Source organism: Pan paniscus, chromosome X, assembly GCF_029289425.2.
Source record: "Pan paniscus chromosome X, NHGRI_mPanPan1-v2.0_pri, whole genome shotgun sequence".
Lineage (NCBI taxonomy): Eukaryota > Metazoa > Chordata > Mammalia > Primates > Hominidae > Pan > Pan paniscus.
The window spans coordinates 110,434,330-110,457,373 of record NC_073272.2 but is presented as its reverse complement, the minus strand read 5'-3'; the positions used below and the strand labels follow the sequence as shown (position 1 = coordinate 110,457,373).

At 41.9% G+C, this 23,044-nt stretch overlaps 1 protein-coding gene across 11 annotated transcripts in view; it reads right to left on the bottom strand.

Moving 5' to 3' along the window:
* The window catches only part of PAK3 (p21 (RAC1) activated kinase 3), a 285,503-nt gene extending 262,976 nt beyond the window's left edge, over positions 1-22,527 (bottom strand). For 3 of the 11 annotated variants that reach the window (XM_063601541.1, XM_034949601.3, XM_034949600.3), the window contains exon 1: positions 22,203-22,489. The gene's annotated coding sequence lies outside the window, so the exon portion shown is untranslated. Of the gene's footprint in view, positions 1-22,202 lie in introns of all 11 variants that reach the window. The other 8 variants (XM_063601542.1, XM_055106615.1, XM_034949599.3 and 5 more) reach the window with 4 other exon arrangements.
* Positions 22,528-23,044: the final 517 nt, after the last annotated feature.

The window sequence follows — 23,044 nt, the reverse complement described above, 5'->3', positions numbered from 1 at the left end:
AATTCTGGAAAAATTACAGAAAATTTAAAGAAGAAAAATAATCTACAACTTGACTACCTACAGATGATTACTGTTAACATTTTGGAATACTTCCTTCCAGTCTTTTTTTTTATATTTGTACATACACACTTCAAAATGGTGTAACACTATTTTGCAGCCTGCTTTTCTCACATAATTGTATATTATGGACATATTCCCTTTTCAATAAACATTTTTCTAAAACCGCAGTCAAAATTTATTTAAGATTAGATTTGAATAGGACTGTCTTGACTATTTTTTCTTCCTTGTTTTCTTTTTAGAAGTATCTCCTTCCCACCCCTGATCTCTCTCTCTCTCTCTCTCTGTTCTTGATCTCTCACTCTCTCTCCTTTCTTTCTCTCCTACCCTCCCTCCCTCCTTTTTTGAGTCCCTCCCTTTCTTTCACATAATAAGTGAATCAAATTCACAGGGCTAATGGTTATGGGGAAGCAGTGGGCCTGAAGAGGCGGTAGAATTAAGAGGAGGTGGTTTGGTGGGCAGAGATGAAAAGCTGCTCTGGGAATCAAAAATGGTCTGCTAAGCCAAGTGGGAAAATGAATTGTCCTACACTCCTTTGTGTATGAATGAATGGAACTGGAGCCCTGGGGCCAAGAAAGACTATTACTCTTTCCATTATGAAGACTCCAGCTGTGGAAACCCATATTCTTATTGAAAAAAATATACATTTCTTTTTTAGGTGACACATATTTAGCTATTCATTGAAACAGTGAGGCTAAATCAGTTTAGTGAATCATAACCACCCTCATTTAGCAAGGATTTATGTGTGCCAGGCACTGTGCTCACTCCACTTTAAGTTTGTGCAGTAAAGCATAGTGCATAAGACGTGGCCTCTGGAGCAAACTGCTAGGTTCAATTCTCAGCTCTGCTGCTCACCAGATTTGTGACGTTGGGCGAATTACTTAACCCCTTTGATCCTTAGCTTCCACATCTATAAAATGGGGATAATACAAGTCCCTCTCATAGGATCATTTTGAGGATTTAGTGAATTACAGTGTGTAAAGTACTTAGAAGAGTACCTAGTCCACAGTAGGTGCTCTGTCAGTGTTAGCTTTCATTATTATTAATAATAAATCCTCATAATAGTCCCTGAGGGAAGTACTATTGTTATTCTTCTATGAGAAGTGACAAAACTGAAGCTTGAATAAATCAAATGATTGCCTAAGCTCATGCTTGCTGCTAGTGAGTAATCAAGTTAAGATCTGTATCAGGCTGCCTCACCCTGGAGCTGGTCTTCTTAACCACAGTGCTATAGTTCTCCATCCTTTTTGTGAATAGAAGCTAATTTCCTGGTTCCCAAAGCCTGGTCCTGAGGCTGAGCAAAGGAGGAAGGGGACAATGACAGCCAGCTGCCCTTCTCTTGCCCTTGGCCACTGCAGCAGACCTTAGGCCAAGGGAAGGCTAAGGGCAACAGCACCTGACCAGAGAAGAGGAGCTTGGAGAGATCTCAATAGGTTTGGAGCTCCTGCTTGGGGACTGTGGGCTTAAGTCCCCAAACTTTCTGACTCTCAGACACTTTGAACTGTTTCAGAAGAACTGCTTACCTGGGTCTGATTTTCTCCATCCCATTTGCAATGCAAACCCGCCTCCCCAAGGCCCACATGGCCTTCAGGGCAGTCAGCCTCACTGTGGCCAGAAAAGACAGCTGTCTCAAGGCTGGCCCCTTTGTTCAGGAGAAGCTGGAATATCAGCAGCAATCCCAGATTCATAGTGATAATCAGCTCCCTGTCTGGACGGTCAGGACTGAGCAAAATAACAAGTGCGGCCGCACCTGTTCTGGGGGTCTGGCACTGGTAAAGCAAGCTGCTATGAATGGCCCAAGCACCCACACAAGCAGCAGCTGCTGCCTGGAATCAGAGCTTTGTTAGCATAAGAATGGAGCCTGCCACGCCAGCCAGCCAGCCAGCCAGCCAGCAAGCCAGCCAGTCAGTCAGTCAGCCAGCCAGCCAGCTTGCCAGCTAGCTTCCTTCTCCCCCTCCTCCCCATCTTGCCTTAGAACACCAAATGGGCCACCCTCATTGTGGGCAGACTGGATTTGTGTTGCTTTTCTCAACAGCATTGATCCATTTTTCATTTGTGAGGGAAAGAACACTTCCTGTTCTTCAGACATGGCACAGGTAGAGGAAGATTCTGTAGATCTACTCACTACTCACAATGTTCTCATTCTAGGACAAGGGGAGCACAGTACACAACTCAAGAGGCACACTGCACAGAGACTGCAATGTGAACAGTGCTCCCTGGAGTTGTGCAGCGCAGTCTGTGCAGCCCTGCTCCAGGGGCAAATATAGGCCAGATGATTTCCATATAAAGGTCTCTAGTCTCTTGCTACTCAAAGTGTGGTCCATGGACCTGCTACATCAAGCAGCAACTGGAAGCTTGTTAGAAATGCAGAAGCTCAGGCTCCACCCCAGACCTATGGAGTCAGCAATTTGAATTTAGCAAGAACTCCTGGTGATTCATACACGAATTAGAGTTTGAGATGTACTGGGATAGAAAACATGGCCTTGGATCTCACATTTTCTCACACTTGAAAATGCTTGAGCTTTTGAATCAGAAAAATTATGGTTCAAACCTTAGCTTCATCGATTGCTAGAAGTATGATGGCAATCAAGTCACTTAACCTCCTTGAACTCAGTTTTCTCATTTGTAAAAGGGCAAAAATAATAGTAACAATGGATTCATTGTGGGGATGAATAATAAAAATGTATGTGACAGTGACTAGCATGCTGTTTGGCATGTGGTCATGTTTCAATGAATAGTAACTCTTATTATTATTTTTCTTCCCAGTAAATAACACTACCATGCTAACTTCAGATGATTCGGATGTTGACTTGCCCAGTTGTGTATCAGGAAGGCTCCTTTACTTCTCCTTATGCTCTGTGGGAACTTAAAGCAGTAAGTTTAATTAATCATAACACCTCACGCTGATATAGCACTTTGAACTTTTGAAAGCATTTACATAGCAATTATCTCCTAGCATCAAAGACTCAAGGTATCAGAACTGAAAATAATCCTAGAGATCACTTGGTTCAACATCGTCCTTTCTGTGTTCAAATGAGAATTGTTCAGTGACTTGCCCAGGGTCATACAGTTAGTTGAGTGGCACAATCAGCACTAGAACCTGATGAAAACCTAATTTTCAATTCAGTGCTTTTACTTAACAGCAGTTTTAATAAGAATATTTGTTTAGGGAGAGATGACACTAGAGGCTTAGGTCAGTCAAGCCTGGCCATGGCCATAGGCTCCACTCACCATGAACATTCTCTGAACTGGACAAATTGAGGCAATTTTATAGCATGGGCCTGGGAACCACCAGATTTATCAATGGCAAATTTCCCTTTTTATAGGTAAGAGTGTGCACTTTCCCTTTTCCTGGATGCAGATGAAAAGCCTACAGCCTGAGCTTAATCACAGTTTGGAAGAGTAAATGAGGGCAACTAAGCTGCCCTGAGAACAAAGAGCTCACTGGGAATTAGTTCCCATGGAGACCACAGCATGAGGACTGGACAGGATGTCCTAAGGTTCTCCCAGTTCTGATAAAGGCAACAGAATTTCATTTCATGAAGTAAACATGTAAAAATTTTTAATTCAGTGGAATATTCTGCTGCTTTTAAATAGGCTCTACAATCACTCAGGAGTATATTAGACATATATTAAGTAGAAAATGCAAATTATAGAACTATGTGCAATTTCATATCTGATGCTGACCAGGGATAGTGCCTGCATCAAGGCCATGGTTGTTCTTCAGGCAGAGTTCTGTATTTCATATATATAACAGGCACCAGCAGCCCTGAAAGGCAGAGAAAGGGCCTTACAACACACAAAAGGTCACATCAAGCTGTAAGAGGCCTCATTCTGGGCCTTGCAACCAAACGAATACATCTAGCGGAGATAAAGTTCCTGGACACAAGGCCTATGAAGCTTTCACATTCTTGATGTCAGAGATACCCTTCTGTTCCTGATAAATACTAAGCTTATTAGTTATGAAGGTCAACATCAATAGCATTCAAATATTTCTTTTGGCTGTAGAATTTTCACTCTAATGGAAAATATCTTCAGAGGCCAGGATGATAAACAGATATAAAGCACAGCTGTCCTAGTTAAATTAGAGGCTTGGCGGCTTGGCCCTGTTATGTGGCCTGCTCGGCCTGCTGCCCCCAACTTCACTCCAGAACACACACAGGGATGCATGAAGTATAACTTGAAAACCACTGCTATAAGTCCCTGAGAGTCATTAATGATTAATTGCATAGGAGCAGAGAAATAACAAGTAAGGTTTGCATGGTGGAAAGATTATTCAACTTTGCAAGACAGCTTGAAGGAGGCGGTTATAATGCCAAGAAATCCAGTTAGGAAGATATTGTAGTGGTCCAGAGGAGAGATGATGAGAATCTAGAGATGTGGCAGTCAAGATGCAAAGAAGCAAATAGATAACAAAGATTTTAGAGATAGCCTTGGGAGGATTGGTAATTGTGGAAGGTGAGGGAGATGAAGGAGGAATCTTGGATGACTCCGCTTTCTGGTTTGGTGGAGTCAGAGTGTTTCTAAAAGGCCAAGTTAAGTTTGGGACACACTGACTTTGAGGTTCCTGCAGAATTTCTAGGCAGAGGCAGTCCATAGGCAGTCTGATAAACAGATCTAGGGTTCAGGAGAGAAATCCATAGTGGGGGTAATATATCTGGGAGTCATGAACATGTAGGTGATACTTGAAGCCAAAGGCATGGATAAAATTGCTGAGAAAGAAATGTGAAGTAGTAAGAAGAGATTCCTCATATTTTTCCAAACTCATATTTCAGGTCTAGGACAAGGAAGAAGAACTCAAGAAGCTGCCAAAGAAGTAGGAGGTAAACCAAGAAAGAATACTCTCATGGAATCCATGAAAGAACAGATTTTCAGGAAGACAGGCAGTATAAAATTAATGACTCAGAAACATCAAGTAAAGAAAAAGACAGAACTATTCATTAGATTTGTCACTTGGGAAATCACTGGTGTCCACAGCAAAATGTGTTTCATGAAACCAGAAACCAAATTCCAGGGGACTAAAGAAGTGAATGGAAGGTGAGAGAATGGGATTGGTTAAAGACTCCTTTTTTCAAGAAGCTTAGCTGTGAAGGGAAGAAGAGACATAGGGCAGTAGCTAGCAAGTGAGAATCTAGAGTTGAAGAGAAGGTTTTTAAAGACAAAAGAGATTGTAGATATTTTGAAAAGACCCAGTGGCAAGATGTTGAAGATCTACAAGAATGAGGAAAGTTTTGGAAGTGCCAGAGGAGACAACAGGATAAAAGTGGACACAGGTACATCTAGGTTTGAGGTAGAAGGGCAGGAGCTTGGGGCACTAGAAGCTGCTATTTTCTCTATGAAATGGGAAAAGAAGTCATCTTCTAGGAGAGACAGAGACAGAAGTGAGGTTGAAGCCTAGAGGAGGGTGGTGCAGGTTGGTTTAACATAACAAAAAAGTGACATGTAGCTTACTAACGTCACTTTGTAAGATTTCCAAGCAATTTACAGGGAGCAGTTGAGATTTGGTTTTCTGCTCAGATGTCAAGATATAGAAAATGAAGAGGCAGATGCTGGGTTAGTCCACAGGTTCTCAATCTGGTTGCTCATTACAATCACTTGGGGATCATTAAGATATCTATATCCAGAACCCATCCTAAACCAGTGAAATCAGGTATCAGTATGTTTCTAAGCATCCCAGGTCATTCTCATGTGCAGCCAGGAACAAGATCCACTAGAATGATCTATGGTTTGGGTTTTGCTAAACCACTATAATATAGGGTTAAATAGGAAAAAAAAATATATTGACACATGAGAATTGCTGGAAAAGAAGCACTATGGAATTTAGGAGGGAGAGGGAAAAGAGGGAAGCCAGGAGGGACTAACATCCACGAAGACCACTGTAGAATCAACAGATGAGAGATTTAGATGAAATAAAAGAGAAAGTATAATTAGCATGAGGGAGCTGGATATATAAGCTCTCTCAATTAAAATACTAGAGTTTAAGATTTCAGAGGTAGAACAGTTTGGGGACAAAATCCAGGAGCTGGCAATGGGGACAGGTTATCAAAGTGCAGTAGACATGAAAGTGAGTGGAGATAACTGATATCAAGGAAACTTCAAATAAAAGTCACACCCTATTCCTTTCCCTACCCAGAACCCTCCCCTCCAGTGGTTCACTGTCTCATTCAAAGTAAGAGCCAGCGTCCTTACAATTTCCTGTAAGGCCTGATAAGACCCGTCTCCATGTTACCTCCTTGACCTCACCTTCTAACTCAGCTTAAGCTAGACTTGCCTCCTCACAGCCAGGTACACTCCTGTCCCAGGACATTTGCACTTGCTGTTCTCTATGTTTATAATGCTCTCCCTCAAGATATTTGCAAGGGTAGCTCAGTGAAGGCTATTCTTGTTGAAATTTATTCCCTTATATTTAAAATTGATCCCTCTCTCCCAGCATTCCCTCATCCTCTGCTTAAATTTTTCCACAATGCTTATTAACATTTATTTGCCTACTGATTGGTTGATTATTCCCCTCACTGGCACCTTCCTGATCATGAGATTCTGGAGGGCAGGGATTTTGTCCATATGTTCACTGTTCCATACCTAGTACTTACTTACAACAGTGCCTGGTACATAGGCATTCCATAAATATTTGTCAAAGTGATGAAGGAATCATAAGTCCAGAATGTTGGATAGATTGCCAACAAGGGCACTAAAGTCCTCCAGGAGAAAAGCAGGACTTAGGTTGGAGAGGAAACTGATAAACCAAGTATTAAACATTTAGGAAAAGTGTGGGTACATGAGGAAGACAAGAGTTGACAAAAGAAAAGAGTGAGCAGTATAGATGCCATGACACTTACAGGGAGCATTGATGTCATTTTATTTTCTTTTATTTTAAAATCAATTTATTTTTTTAAAAAAACAATGAATTTAGTTTGCATTTAATTTTGTTATCTGTTGGCTTTTTTCGCTTCTTTTTCAGGATGAACTTAAAAGGCCTAAAAATAGTTCTGGGGAAATAGGAGAGTGTGGCTATCACCCCTCAGCTCTGTAGAATGTGCAACCCAGGAGAATGAGCGGCTTACACTTGATAAGCTGCAAGAGAACTGATGTGTCAATTAAGGCAAGCAGGTACCAGTGGTGTGAAAACCTGACAGCACACTAGTATCACCTGGAGTAGCTCTAAAAAGTACAGAAACCCAGGTCCCTCTTCAGGCCAAATGAATCAGATTCTCTAGGGATGGGGTCCAGGCTTCAGTACCCGTTAAAAAACTCCCCAGGTGATGCTAACATGTAGCCAGCACTGTGATGTACACGAGGGTGAAGGACCAGAGGAGTTTGTTGATATGCAACATAGATCTCAAAGGATACAGACGGAAAGCCCGAGAAAGAGGATAGAGTGTAAAGAGAAAGCAGAAACATGTATGAGGATGAAAATCCCCAGGAGAGGAAAGGAACTTACATTTGGGGTAGTGGCAGTGGATTGCACAAATGGAGAAGCATTATGGGGAATTAAGATGTCTCGAAACTCTGAATAGACCCTTTTGGGAGGAAATCATTGGAGTGAAGGTGTTCCAGAGTTAAAACTAACTGCCTAAACAACTCAGGCTTTTAGGCTACTTCTAGTCTTCTGCTCTGCCAATCCTGACCTAGCCTACACATTCCCGTGAGACCATTCTTCTGTGACTCCATAGCCTGTACTGCACTGCTGAAGGGTATTCTGCAGAGCAAACGTATGTGTGCCTTATGTATCTTGCTCATATGGCAGGAGTTATTCAAAAGGTGATTAATGATTGAATGAAGTTCAAAGTCTATATCAAAGAATATGTATCATTGAGTGTGTCACATTTGTTTTTTTAAAAAAGCATAATCCAGAGTCATGTCCCATGCCTTGGCAAGAAGAGTAAGGTTGAAAGAGAAAGGAACCTCTTCCCTTTGTTAATCAATCATACAGCATTTAATACATCATATCTTGGGTGCCTTGGGGAATATAGAGATGAGTAAGACACAGCTACTGTCCTCAAGGGGCTTAAAACCTACCTAGGGAGAGAACAAATGCATTCATGTTAACTACCATCAAAACAAGGTAATAGAGCTTATATGCTAAATGAGCATTTTAGACTGAATATGGCACAGGATGAGAGCTCAACTCAATCTGCTTCAGGATACTTCCCCATGTCCATAAATGGACACCTTTCATCACGTTATTCAAGCTAGAAACATGGAAGTCTTCCTAGATTCCTCTCTCCTCTTAGTCCTTATATCCAGTCTAGTAGCAAGCTCTTTTGAAACACATGCTGCATTTGCCCTCCTCTTCATGGCCATTGTCACCTCTAGTCCAGGCCACCACCATCTCTTTTCCTGGACTACTGTCATGGCCTCCTAGCTTGCCCCTCTTTCTCTTCTCGCCACTCTTAAGTTCCATTTTATATAGCGGCCAGAGTGATATTGTAAAACTATGAATTACATTACCCTGATTCTACCCTTACTTCACTGATTCTACTTCATTGGCTTCCATCTGCTCTTGGCATAAAAAGGGAACTCATTACCATGGCCTTCAAGGTTCTGCATGGTCTCCGACCTCATTGAGCATCACTTTCTCCCGGTTCACTGTCTCTTTTAGTCACTTGAATATGGAAAGTACCCACCTCAGGGTGTCTGTACAATTTGGTCTCTCTGCATGAAACACTCTTTGTTAATATTTATTCACGTTTCAGGCCTCAGCTTAGGTGTCATTTCCCCTAGAAGGACCTTTCTTCATGCTCCCCAACCATCTCAATGAAGTCTCCCCTGCTATTGTCTCTCATACCCTATACTTTTCCTTCACAGCACTACTATAATTTACAATTATATGTGTCTGAGTTTATTTGTTTAATGTTTGTCTCCTCCATTAGACCATAAGCTTCATGAGGGTAGGTTTTATGTCTGTTTTGCTTATAATAATATTCCGAATGTCTAGCACATTACCTAGTATATAGTAGGTAATCAACATGTGTCCTTGGGATGAAAGGACGAGTGACTAAAGGAATGAAAGAAAGAAGTGACATGATCTGAGAAGGATTTTTAGAGAAGACCAAGTAGGAAAACACCATGAGCAAGGCATGAAAATTTTTGTGCCTCTACCATAGCCCGATCCCAGATATCCCTAAAACAACCCAGGGTAAGAAAGATTCACCACTCCTTCTCCTATCACCAGCCATGGCCAGGGTCCCTGCAAGATTCAAAATGAGCAATGTCTACTGTACCCAAGCACCTAGTGAGGAAGGACTTGTAAAAGTACATCCAAAGTCCTCTTGGGTCATGCAACCCTTCTGAATATTTCATAAGTATCAGGGTTCTTATCCAGTCCTTTACTACCAGAGGCCTACAGATATCTCTATTAGTAGTAATAATGCCTACCTCATACAGTTATCATGAGGATTAAATGAGAAAAAAATATATAAGGCAGCTAGCACAGTGCCTAGCACATGGTAAGCACTCAATATATGTTAGCTGGTATTATAATTGCTTCTCTGTAAAATGGGGATAATAGTGCCTGCCTCATAGGGTTTTTGTGACTATTAAATGAGATAATACATGCAAATGCTAGCACAGCAACTAGGACATAATAAGCACACAATAACTGTTAGCTATAATTTATTGTTATTCATAGAAGTAAAAGTAGCAGGAACAATAATATGATATAGTTCAGGCAAGAAATCATGAAGGTCTGAACCAAGGCAGAGACATTGGGGAATCCAATGAGGTCAAAATTTCTCTGAAATGGTCACTTTGGGGCCCCAGAGATGTGGATTAATGTATAGAGAAAGGCCCAGAGATTAGTACACAGACAGTGGTGGGTAGGGCAGGTTGCTTCATCATCAGGCTGAGCTAGGCGATGCCCTGGGAGGAGACCCTCCACAAAGAAGGTCCTGTCACCAGGGCTTAATTCCCAGCTCTATTGATCAGGTAGGAATTGTCACTATGGCAGCATCTGGTTGCCTTACTCAACATATTATGTGGGGAGGAGACGAAGTGCTCTTTGACCAGTTGTCTTGGAGGAATGTCAGAAGGGAATATATGGCTGGTGGAGCCAACAGGGGAGGCGTGGGGAGGGCAATGACAGAACTTTGTGCTTCATGGGACCAGGCTCCAGTGGGAGTCGTAAAGCAGGGTCTGCTTTGTTCCCATTTTGGTCACTGTGTGAAACATTTTCGAGGTCAAGGAATCAGCTGTTCTCCACAAGCAGCCCTTGTGCAGTGCTTTAGCAAGAAGTCCCCTCAGTCTTGGGGCCTCCCCTATGCAAAAAGGCTATCTCCTCTACTTAACCCAAACAAGGGTAAATGAGGATAACAGTACATCATAGGCACCAGAAATATTTTCTGGGGTGGGAGCCAGGCCCATAGGTGGTCCAGATATAGAAAAGCAGGGACCAAAGGATCCACAAGGCCTCTGAGGATGGCAACCGAATGATAATAGCAATAGCTTATTGAGCACGTCTGTGTACCAGGTGGTGTACTGAGAACTTTGCAGGAATTATCTTATATATTCCTCAAGAAACCCAAAAACGTAGCTACTATTATTATCCCCATTACACAAGTGAAGAAACAGAGGTTTAGAGAGGCTAAATGACTGTCCAAAGTGCCTGAGCCAGGATCCAAACCTCTTCATGGAGCTTCATGCATTCAAAATAAAAATAGTTGCCATAAATAAACACTATCTATTGGACAGACATAGATTATCTCTTTGATTCCTCACCACAACTCTGTGAGGTAAGTACTAATATTATTTTTTCCATTTTACAGAGCCAAGGCAGTTAGGTGGTTAAGAAACTTTCCAAGACCACACAGCTAGCAGAAGGCAGAGCAGGGACTTAAACTTAAGCAAGTGATCTTTTAACCTTTACCCTACCCTCTTTTTTGCTCCAAAACAGCTCTTTTGCCAGGGAAAACATGAAGACATTCACAGTCATATATCTTGGACCACTTTTCTTTCAAAGTAGTCTGTTTTCAGTGATCTGATTGCTCCAAGTTTTCCACAGAGAAGGGAGAATTAGAATCATTGCAGATGGAAGAACTGAGGCCTAAAGAGGCAAAGTGACTTATCTGGCATTAGACATGGAGTAAGCAATTGAGGCCTTACAAGACCGTAGTTTCTTGGTTTCTCCTTTTCTTTCCTTTTTTATCAAGAGACAGGGTCTCACTCTTTTGCCCAGGCTGGAGGGTAGTGGCACAATCACAGCTCACTGCAGCCTCAAACTCGTGGGCTTAAGTGATCCTCCCACCTCAGCCTCCCTAGTAGCTGAGGTGCACTACAGGTGCACACCCCCATGCCTGGCTCATCTTTGGTTTCTTGATGCCTATTGACTCTCATTACTGGAAACGGCAATAAAGAGGACAGATACTGCAGGAAATGGGTGCAAGTCCTCCCCTGAGGGCTCCAATTGGAAGGGAATTTTTAGAGAAATTATAGCCAGTAGAAGATCTTTCTAGGAAAGAGCTGCGGGAAAGAAAACAAATGGTCTGTTTTTGTGCAGTGATGTTAAATTGCTCAATGCCCTATACTACAGTCAAAGTGAAAAGTTGGGCGACTTCAAAAAGGGCATTAGGTTAGGGTTTAAGGATGGATTTGGTCCCATACGTATAGTCTGGAAATTGCAGTGCATGCTTTGGTTATGTTCATGAGTTTGAATCATATCAGTCGTAGATCAATGAGTCTGTATTGGTGGATGCCAAATATCCTTTGCTGCGTGCTGCAAGTTTGATAATGAGAATCAGACAGGAAGAACTTGAGTGAGCTGGAAACCCAATAATCCCAGCCAATGACACTGTTGTTCATGTTATTCTGGGTCCTCTCCCTGGTTGTCTTCCCCCACCCAGGCTCCCTTTAGCTGAAAACATCCAGGAAGTCACTCCCTGCCTCCCAGAGGTCCTCTATACCCTTGGCACTAGTCTCCTGCTGGGAGTAGTAGGAGGAAAACAAAAAGTATGTTCCACATTCCCATGATTTGTGACACAAACAATAGTCATGGGGATATCAGGAATTTATCTCTCAATGATAATATTTAGAGATTTACTCAGTTAACAATTCACAAGAATCAAGACTAATCTCTGAGCCCCACCCCTACAATGACACACAATAATTCTGGCAACATTTTGCTGCCATTAAAATGAACCTCCCCTTTCTTTCCTGGTCTTTATTGTTGCTTCAAGGCTCAGAATGGTCACACCCAAGAAGATCTGTTGCTTCATACATTCCCCTTTGGTGTAACACAGTCTTATTACCACAGGAAGCCCTTAATAGTAGAACACTCTGTTTAACCATTCAGACCCCAAGACCAGACAGAGATTCACTTTGCTGCTCACCATCTGAGTGAACTTGTGCAAATCACTTAGCTTAGTTCCCTCCTCTGTAAAATGGAATGCTAACAGTATTAACCTAACAGAGTTGCGGAGAAAATTAAATGAGACAACACATGCAAAGAGCAGTGCAATACCTGACACACAACAAACAGTTAATAAATGGGAGCTATATATAAAAAGAAACACTTGCTGTCTCTGAAATTTTGCCTTAGAGAAGCATTTCCCTAGCTCCAACTACTCCCATAATGAAGTGAAGGGCTGAAAGTTGGCGCAGAAGGAAATAGTGGGGCAAATTGGTGTACACTAGTGCTGACTCCTTTCTTTTTGGCATTTAGAAGATAGGATGGTATCGAGAGAGTGCCTATGGCTGAAGGAAATAAGATCAGTGAGATCAAGGGCAAGTGGGAAAAACCCACTGCAACACTGTGAATTTAATGAAGGGAAGAAGAACAAAAGTTGAAAAAGTCAAAGAGGGAATAGAAATTTGAAATAGGATTCAAAGGAAAGCTTGGGCCAAAACAGTCTAGGAGTTATGGAAATCACTGTGCCCTCTCTCAGTAATGCTTCTTCTCAAGGTAGTGTGCCAAAGGGCTTGAAATATACTCATTATTAAATGACTGGTCAGTTTGTTCGTCCAAACTCGCTCTTCTTCAGAAGAACACTGTGCTCTCCATTCACCTCTGCAGAAACCAGTCCCAGGGAGCTAGGCCAAAAGCCAGCCTCCTCAAGTGCAGTTTCATATCATAGATTTCTAAGCCAGAGCTCCTAGGTGACCTGGACTTCCCCACTTTTGAAAATGCTTTCATTCCCTCAAGCCAGAAAACACCAGGAGATCTTGCCTCCTGAAAGTTACCTCTGGAGGGTGTTCCAGTCTTCTCCCAAATCACCTAAGAAGCTAGTTAACAAATAGGTTTCCTGGGTCTACCCTTGGAGTTTCAGATTCAACTGGTTGAGGTGGGGCCTTCAAAATATATTTTTAAAATGTCCCCAGGTGATTCTGTCACAAAGCAAACATTGACTTTGGAGAGGAGAATGCCTTGTTTAAGTTGAAGGAATTACAATATGGATCATCAATTCCTAACGATGCCCTCATTTTATATGTCAGGAATCTGAGGCTCAGATGCATTTAAGCTCTAGTTCAGGGTCATACAACTAATTAATAACAAAACCAGAACTCGAACCCTGGACTTCCGCCTCCCAATTTAATGTAAGCTCCATTTACTGACTCTCTTTGCCTCTTTGTTAATGAGGTTTTTATTTTTGGATTAAGTGTGGAGTCAGACATCCCCTCCCAGTTCTAATCAGAGTTAAAAAAACAATGTTACCTTTGCAGAATAGTTCATTAGAAAAGAAAAACATTACAATTTCCAATTCTACTTAAAGCACCAAGCATAGTTTTAAAAAGAAAGATGACCTTTCCACTTGTAACCATCAAAAAGTATAAATGTATCATATGATTTATGCATAGAATCCATATCTGTGGCTATGATGTTTCAATTTTAAATTATTTGGCAATTAAAAAGAGAAACACTAGTTTTAAAACAGGACATTCATTAGCATAAAAACTAAAACCACTTTTTTCAAGGCAGCAAAATTTAATAATTATATTATCTGGCCATCATTTCCTCTGTGAACTATGCTTACTCTAGTCCAAATCTTTAAAAAGGAGAAAAAAAGACAAATATTAGATACAATCTAAAGTCATTTGCCAAATACCAAGATTTTGAGGTAAGTGGAAAACCACAACTCATAATTGTCAATAGTTCAAGTAATCCAAATTATTCCTTTGGGGACAATAATCCACCCATCTTCTGACAGCTCAAAATCGTCCCTGGGGTGGGCTGTGTCAGTACCACACTAGATAAAGTGAATGATGGGTAAGTACAAAGGGCATTATTAAACATATCAAATCAGGAAGCTTCACTTTAAAGGCACATACATATATCCCTAGAGGAGAGAAGTTGCCAAATCTTTAGTTAGCAAGTATTAGGAGGTATGCCAGGATCCTTTTCCAGCAGTGTCCAACTCTTGGAGCATTTCTCCTTTCCAGATGTGTTCTCCATCTGTAAAATGGGTAAGCAACAACTATCATCACCACTTTTTCATGTTTCCCCATTGCCCTGCCACCTCCAAAGGATTTTAGGTTGCTACTGTGCTCTTCAGACAAAAGATATTCGTAAGCTACATAAACTACCACTCAGACTTCCATCTTCTAATCCACAGACCCTACCTTTGGCCTAAAGCACACACCAAAATACCCTTGACCATATCTGGATACTGGCAGAAAACAGGCACAAGAAGATGAAGCAAGCCCAGGCAGAGTAAGGGAAAAAGCTACACCTGTACTTGTTTGCCACTATTCCCTTTGCAGAGTGTGACATCACTGTTTATTTCTGTTAGAATAACTTCTCATGGGAGGACCTCAAACTTGTCCTCTTTGCAGGAAGCCAAGTTAGATAGAAACTGATTCCTACTCACCACTCATCCTTCAGAAAGTTATGGAACCAATCTAGCTGACCTCAGAGATCAGTGAAGATGCAGCAGTAGATTTTTTCCAAGTGTCTTAAGATGAGATAGAGCTCTAAAGTTAGTTCATCATTGCCTGCTGTTGCAGATGCTGCCAGCAGAGATGACCCTAAATGGTCATTCATTTCACAGTGAATTTAGAGTGATTTAACGTTGGAAAATGCTTTCGACACAGTTCTAGTTGGAAATGAATTAAAGGCATGTTTACTTAAATAATTGAAGGTGAAACATGTATTACAGGTGTTCCACGTGCAGTTAGGGATTTCTGCTCCCAGTCTTTCTCAGTCTTTCCTTTCCTCCCAGTCAAATATGAATTTCAGCCTAGCATTTGATTTAAGAGCCAAAACCTGAATTATCAGAAGACGTCAGGAGGAGGGGGAAAATGTACTTGTATACACTGTAGTTGGAGTGTAACTTGCTAGAAATACTTTAGAAAGCAATTTGGCAATATCGAGAAAAATATTAACTGAACAAATCTAATCCTAGGAATTTATCTTAAGGAAATAATGAGCCAACTGTATATGACATAGTGCAAGGATATCTAATTGTGGCATTGTTTGCTTATAAAGGAATAGATTGAAAATTGTGATTTTTTAAAAAATCATAAACATTTCTGTACAGTGAAAGACATCCAAATCAAAGTTAAAAGACAAACGATAAACTGCTTAATATATTTGCAACATAGAGAAGAGTTAAATGGTTACTATCCAAAATATTTAGAGATCCTCATTATCAGAAGCAGAAAGAACAACTCAAAAGAAGAACCCAGTTATCAGAAGCAGAAAGAACAACTCAAAAGAAAAACAGGCAAGGGATATGAAATGGCAACACAGAAGAAATACAGATGGCCAAAAAAACACATGAAAAGATGTTCAACCTCACTAGTACTCAATGAAATGCAAAGAGAAAGGAGATTTTTTTTCAGCCTTCACATTGTCTAAGATTAAAAAGATCAATAATATCTGAAATTGATGAGGAAGAGTGTGGAGAAATGGCCACTGTTGATGGGAAGGTAAATTGTGATAACCTTTCTGAGAGGCAGTTTGGCAGGCTCTATTAAAATCAAAGATGTGCAAATCAAACTCCAAACCAGCAACTTTACTACTTTAAATTTATATGACAAAATTGCTCACAGTGGTATGCAGAGTTGTATGTACAAGAAGGTACATTGCACCAATATTTAATAATGTAAAAATAATCAGAAATAATGCAAAAATTCATCAACAAAGGTTGGATTAAAGAGATTATATTACAATTATATAATAGAATACTATGCAGTTATTTATAAGAATAAAATACACAGGGAGCGGAACATCACACACTGGAGCCTGTCACGGGTTGGGGGACAAGGAGAGGGAGAGCATTAGGACAAATCCCTAATGCATGCGGGGCTTAAAACCTAGATGATGGGTTGATAGGTGCAGCAAACCGCCATGGCACATGTATACCTATGTAACAAACCTGCACATTCTGCACATGTATCCCAGAACTTAAAGTAAAATTTAAAAAAAAGAATGAAATAACTAGATGTCTACTGGCAATAAAAGATCTTCAGACATATAGTTCAGTAAAAAGCATTCTGTAGAACAGCACATGGTCACATCTTTGATTATTTTATGTACATGAATGTATTTATGTGAATATTCATAAAAACATGCACAATGTGATACATACCAACCTGTGAACATGGTGGGGGATCAGTGTTGGAGAGACAAGGAAGGAACATTCTACATCATATCTCTATTTTTATAAGCAAGAATGAGCATGTGTTCTTTGATAATAAAAATGCTTTTGTAAACAAGAAGAGAGCCATGCTGTGCCACTCCCCCACAATGTCCAGCCCCCACTGCCAGCCTTTAAATGTGTCCTTTTCAAGGAGACAGTGTTCCAGAATCTAAGACAACTTCTAATACCCAAAGCCCTGAGCTTTTGGTATTTAGGTGTTTGACTAGGGTAAGAAATCTGGAGAGAAGTGAAAGAGTTGTCTCATTCCTTTGGAAGAATTTTTATTTCATTTAAATATGGCATGATTGCCATCCTTTCTGGACTGACCCCCTCCCCAGTCCTCCCAAATTTCCCACCTGCCTAGCTTCCCCACTTCACTTTCTTTCATAAGGTTGAAGGAAGGGGACATGGTTAGCTCACTTCAATTCCTTTTCTATTTTTATCTCGAATTCAGGATCCAATTCCATTCTTTTATTCATAAGAAATTCCACTCTACTCCCTGTCCCCTGTCTATTTGGCACAAAGCTCATCCCAGCATTTCCATTTCCCTCCGAGTTAAGATTGACAATTCCACCTCTGGGAATCTTTCATATTTAGGGAGCTTCTACCAGTCACCCTAGGCTGTGTACCAATACCAACAGCAAGCAGAGCAAGAGCTCTCGACCTACAATGCTTTGAAATTACATGCACATGTCCATGGATGAGAGGCCTTCTCTGGGGAGTGCATCAATGGCTTTCATGACTTTCAAGGGGATCCTTGGCACACAGAAAATGGTTATTAATCAATCACCAAAGTAAAAGGACTAGGATGATCAAATCATCCACCATGAATCTCAGGTAGAATATCCAGTCCTCAGGTTACCAACTGGGTGCTTGGCTTGGTGAATCAGACAACTATACACTCAAGAGGAATGAAGAGGGAGAGAGAGAAGCATGGTCTTTTAGGGCTCCACTAGAAACCTATCCCTCTGCTAAAACTGCAATGTGAGAGCCCACACTGCTCAGAACTGGACATGACCTCCAAGTCCCACCAAATGAGCCAATCCTCAGTCCCCTGAACTACACAAGAAGGCAGTTAAGTCAAAGAGAAGAACACTGGGAGGCAGCAGATCTGAGTTTCAACTCTTAGAATGACTTCTGTTCTGTCATGTGGTAGCTGTGTGACCTTAGACAACTCACTTCACTTCTTCCATCCTCATTTTCATCATCCAAACATAAGGTTTACAACAGAGAAACTTCCATAGGCATTTGTAGCTCTACCATTCTATGAATGTCCCCCACTGAACAAGCATCTCCACTATGTACTCCAGAACAGCGAATAACTTCACTCTGGCTTTACAGCATCACACAGTCTTAAAGTCACACAGTTATCTCTTGTGGCTAACAGAAATCCTTCCTATTACAACTGAAGCTTGCTGCTTTCATGCAGAGAAGAGCTAATCTGAGTATAGAGTACTCTAGAACCAGCAACCCGAATGTCTTGACGTTCATTTTGGGGTAGAGACTGAATGCCTTGTGCAACAGTCTCTACCCCAAACCCAGTTTGCAATGATTATCAGCCATTAGGTCTCAAGAACTCCATTCTCCTTTCAAGGCAGTTTGTAAAGAAAAAAAGGTTCTGGGAATTAATAGCAGTCAAGGGATCCAAGAAGGGTCAATAGTCACATGAATGCTATTTCCTTTATCTTTAAATTTCCTTAAAGATGGCCTCAGCTTCCCACTGACAAAATGGACCCCTGAAACTGTTGTTCAAGAAGCGTCTCCTGTAAACAGGACTCCAGCCCAGGTTGGGTGTTGGGGCTACTGGAGAGAAATCCTGCACCAGCTAGCTTCCAACATGGCCCTTTACAAATGCTTCTGAAAGACAATTAGTCTGAAGGATAAAAGCAACTTTCCAACTAAACTTAATTCCTAACTCCAGGGTTCTCTAGTCAGCAGTGTATGTTCAGATTGATGGACTTTTTCTGAAGGCTGTACTGATGATACCTCTGGACCAGGATATTAAAGGCCATGCTGAAATTTTCAGAATATGAAAGGAAATAAACCCAGAGAACTGAGTCAGCCAAGGTTGAATGAGGATAGGTCTCTGCAGTCAAAGCAGAGCAGAGAAATGAGGCAGTCTGCCCAATAATTCAGCAGAAAGACAGAATTTGGGCCTGCATTATCAGGATAATTGCCTTAATTCTTCACTTCACTTTAATAATAACCTTGAGTTTACATAGAGCCTTTCTTCTAAGCAGCTCAAAATACTTACAGAGATATTATCTTGGTTGTCATCACACCATCACAGTCAGTGAGAGTGATGATTATTATCAACCTCATTTTAAAGACGAGGGATGGAAGGAAAGCCTGGAGGGGTAAAGCGAGTCATCCAAGCTTACCCAGCAAGATGCCGACAGCCTCTGAACTCAGAACTCAGCAGAGAATGCTTTTACCCAAAGAACGTGTCTCTCAACACCAGTAGACCCAAATGCTTGTTGGAACACCATGCTCTATGGGTAATTCCATCTGAGAAATGCTGCATATTTTATACTCCTGGAGAGTCACAATATTCATTAGCCTAGTAAAGACTTTTAGAAGCCCTGCAGGAAAGAAACCTGTTTATGTTTAAGTAAGAATTTCCAAAACTTAACTTGACCACAAAACCCTGTGTGTTTGTGTGTGTGTGGACGGGGAGAGGTGTGCCCTACTAACATTCTATGGAACTAGTCTTCTTTAGAACCTACATCAAAAAGCACTGTCTAGTAACTAGACAGATCTGAGCATCAACACAGCTGACAGATCGATTCCATTCCAGCTCAAGCTTTGGAGAATGTATCTTAGAGATACTGCCTGATACCTTCTGGTATTGACAGCCAGTGAACAAAGGACCTTTATGTGCCCAAAGTACCCTAGGCCATCAACTCCTCCACAGCAAGGTATTGTCCAGACGAGGAAAGAAGTCATTCAAGCTCATCTACTTCTGTCATTCCTTTCAAATAGAACCCAGGGCTATTTTTGGTCTTCATTTAAGGGGAGAGGTGCTCCAGATGGGTGCTGATCCATGTTCTCAGAACCCACACTCTTACCTAGCATAATTTTGTGACCACCAGGCATTTCCAGCAGAAATAATCAGTCTCTTAGTCTCACTCCCAGGACCATTTATCAGCCTATGAATGCAATCAGCACCAACACAACAAAACAGGAGACTCAGAATGTGCCCCTGTTCTGGCTTAATTGCACGAGCATTAGAGCAGTCATTATATATCCATTTTAAAACTAACATACAGCACAGAAATCTTGTACCATTGTTAATTACCAGTGAAACTACTAAAAGTACCTAAAATGTAAAAATTCCTCAAGATCCCGTTCAGGTTAATTTCTATTTTATATACAGTTTGAATGATAAAAGATCACAGCCAATGGATTTAATATTCATTACTAGCATTTTCATATTTTCTTTTAGTATTTATTAAACATCCACAGAATGAGAGGAAATTCCTGCGTTGAAGTTGGTAAATTTTTGTGCAAAAAGTAAATGTAATGCAGGTATGCCTGTCTTTATCCATTCATGGACTATTGGAAAAATTCCGTTAGTGGATTTTTGGTTAAAAGAAATTCACTGTAAAGGTCAGAGAGGCGGTGTTAATTAACATAATCTGATTATGAATCCTTTTGTAAAGCAGCAAATTCTGCAATGTAAATATTGTCCATTTAGTTCATTTGCCTTGGAATCTCACATTTACATATATCAGATTTGCTTAAAGCAAAACACACTAATATTAATAAATGAGCCAGATGTTTCTTAATATAGAGATGTGTTGTGGTCTTTATCAATCTGCAATACTGGCTTTTTTTTTGGATGTGATGTGCCACCAGTCATCACTCCAAACCAGAAAGACCCATTCTGAGTTTGTTGAGAATTTGGCAGTCACACTTCCAAGGACTCCCTGCAGTCTCACTTAACTATGACCTCTCTACCTTCATACATGCCATTCTTTCAACTTAGGATACCATTTTCCACTTAGCAACCTGGTGAATTAATTCTTCAAGACTCAACTCAAATGTCACCTTGCCCATGAAGCCTTTCTTGATCATAACCCCCATCCCCAATCAAGCATACCTCCCTCGGGCTCCCACAATACCCTGCCTGCCCCTTGTCATACTTTACTCTAATTGTCTGTTTACACGCTCTAGCTTGCCTACCAGATTGTGCACTCCCTGTGAGCTGAGATGATGTTTTATTCATTTATATACTTTCAATACTTAACATTAATAACACATAGCAGGTATGCAAAAAATGTCTGCTGTTTGATTAATCACTACCTTTAACTGTATATTTTTGGACCCTGAAAAACAATGCTTTATTAAAACCACAAATAAAAATGTCAAAGAGAAGGTTTAGCAGTTTTGTTCATTTTTATTGACCTCTTCTTTCTCTGATTAAAAAGTGGCCATACCAGTTCATACCTTATCATTCAAGAGAGAAAAAAAAAAACCTCTATATCAAATTCATGACTAACACATAGGTGCGTTTAGTTTGTTCTTTTTAGTTCAAACATAGAACTACATCCTAGCACACCACTAACTTCATTGTAGTAAGTAAGACCTGAAGACATTAGGATGCGCTAATTAAAATGGGTGTGGGAAGGCACTGCAGGGATCACTGTAAGAGCTTTGGATCCTCATTGGCTGAGAGAGGAAAACCTGCTAAGAAAGTTGGGCATCTTTGGGAGAACAATAACGCTATCTGGTAGGGCTTGGTCAACCTGGCTCGAAATTCCGCATCCAGAAAGTCCTAAGCAACAGTCCCAGCTGGGGGGATTTCCATCACTTTGAAAACGATCATTATCCTTCCAATGTGGGCAGAACAGGTTGGACCTGATCCACCTGCGTGTTGCTGCAGTCTGGCTTGGCATGGAATGAGACCCAAGGACATGTAATGCCAAGAGTAGCCCAGCCCCATGGCGCAGACACACACACACGCACACACACACACACACACACCACTCCAACTCGCACTCACTGAATTCCACACAAAACCCACACCATCTCCACGACACACACCACTGCATTCCTGTGTGTAGTCACATACAGGGAGTGCCCTCTCACATTCTCTCACTTCCCTAGTCGGCCCGACCCACACCCACATTGCCGGCGGACCGCAGCCTAGCCTGGAGCTGGAAGCTGAGGAGGACTGGTTTTGTTGTATGTAACAAAGCCCCAGGCACCCAGGTGCCCGGCTGGATCATCTCCATCCATCTCTCCCCGCCCCCATCCCTGAGCTCCCTGAACAAGAGAAAGCTCAGCCTGGGGAAGTGGATGCAGGGAGTGGGGACGCAAAGAAAGAGAGCTTTAGGGGTGGGCGGGGGCAGGAGTCCGGGCAGCTTCAGTGCTCTCTCGCCATGAACCAAAAAGGAAGGCGAACTGGCAAAGGGAACCAGCTGCCTTCCCAGCCTTTCGCCCTCCATCTATTCATACAGCAAGACTGAAAACTGGGAAATAATCTACCATCCCTCCCGCCCCGTGCCCTCCCAGTGGCTGTTGGAGCCACAGGAGCTCCAGCAGCCCGCAACAAAGCGCCCCCCCTGCACAGACCTGTTCCAGCCTCTTCTTGGTCAGAGCGAAGGAGGGCGGCAGCCGAGGGTTCTGCCCTTCGCTGCTGGGCAGGAGGAGCAGGGGATGGGAGGAGGAGCAGGAACTGGGGGAGGAAGGAGGACGAGAGGGGATAGGAGATCACAGCCGCAGCGGCGGTGGCGGCGGCGGCGGTGGTAGGAGGAGGAGGAAGAGAGAAGGAGGAGGCTGCTTCGGTGGCAGCTGCTGAGGATGCTCTGGCGAGAGGCAGGGCTGGGTGCGCGGGGTGCGGGCTCACGTGCGCCCCATGGCCCGGGGATGCGCGCGCGTCTGGGTGTGTGAGAGCATCTGGGTGTATTTTGACTGTGATTATTCCAATTACGACCTAGTCTGGAACTTGTGGTTCCTGCAGCCAGGCGGAAGTGAAACCCTTCCAGTCTCTCAAGCCTGACTGTTTAGGTCGGTGGGATGGGGGCTGGAGGGAGCGAGGGCGGGGAGAAGGTGCCCGTACCCCTTTCTTCAATCTTCTTTCTGGGCACTGGTAGCTCGCATCCACACATCTCTCTGAAAACTCTATAGCCAAGGAGAAAGGAAAGAGACCAAGGACAGTTACCATCACCAATACATTGCATTGAGTGAGCACTCACACTGTACTGGGCAATGCCTGGACTAGTCAGAAGATAATTTCTGTTCTCACTGTGATCGACATTTACAAGTTGGAGTGCCTATAACTTCATACAGCATTTACATTCTACCCTTTCTCCTCTATTTCTTTCCATTGCAATAACTCTGTCCCTGTAAGCAAGTGGCATAAAATTAATTCTCTACTTTTTAGTCAGTTTATCCAATCAACATTACGCTGGCCC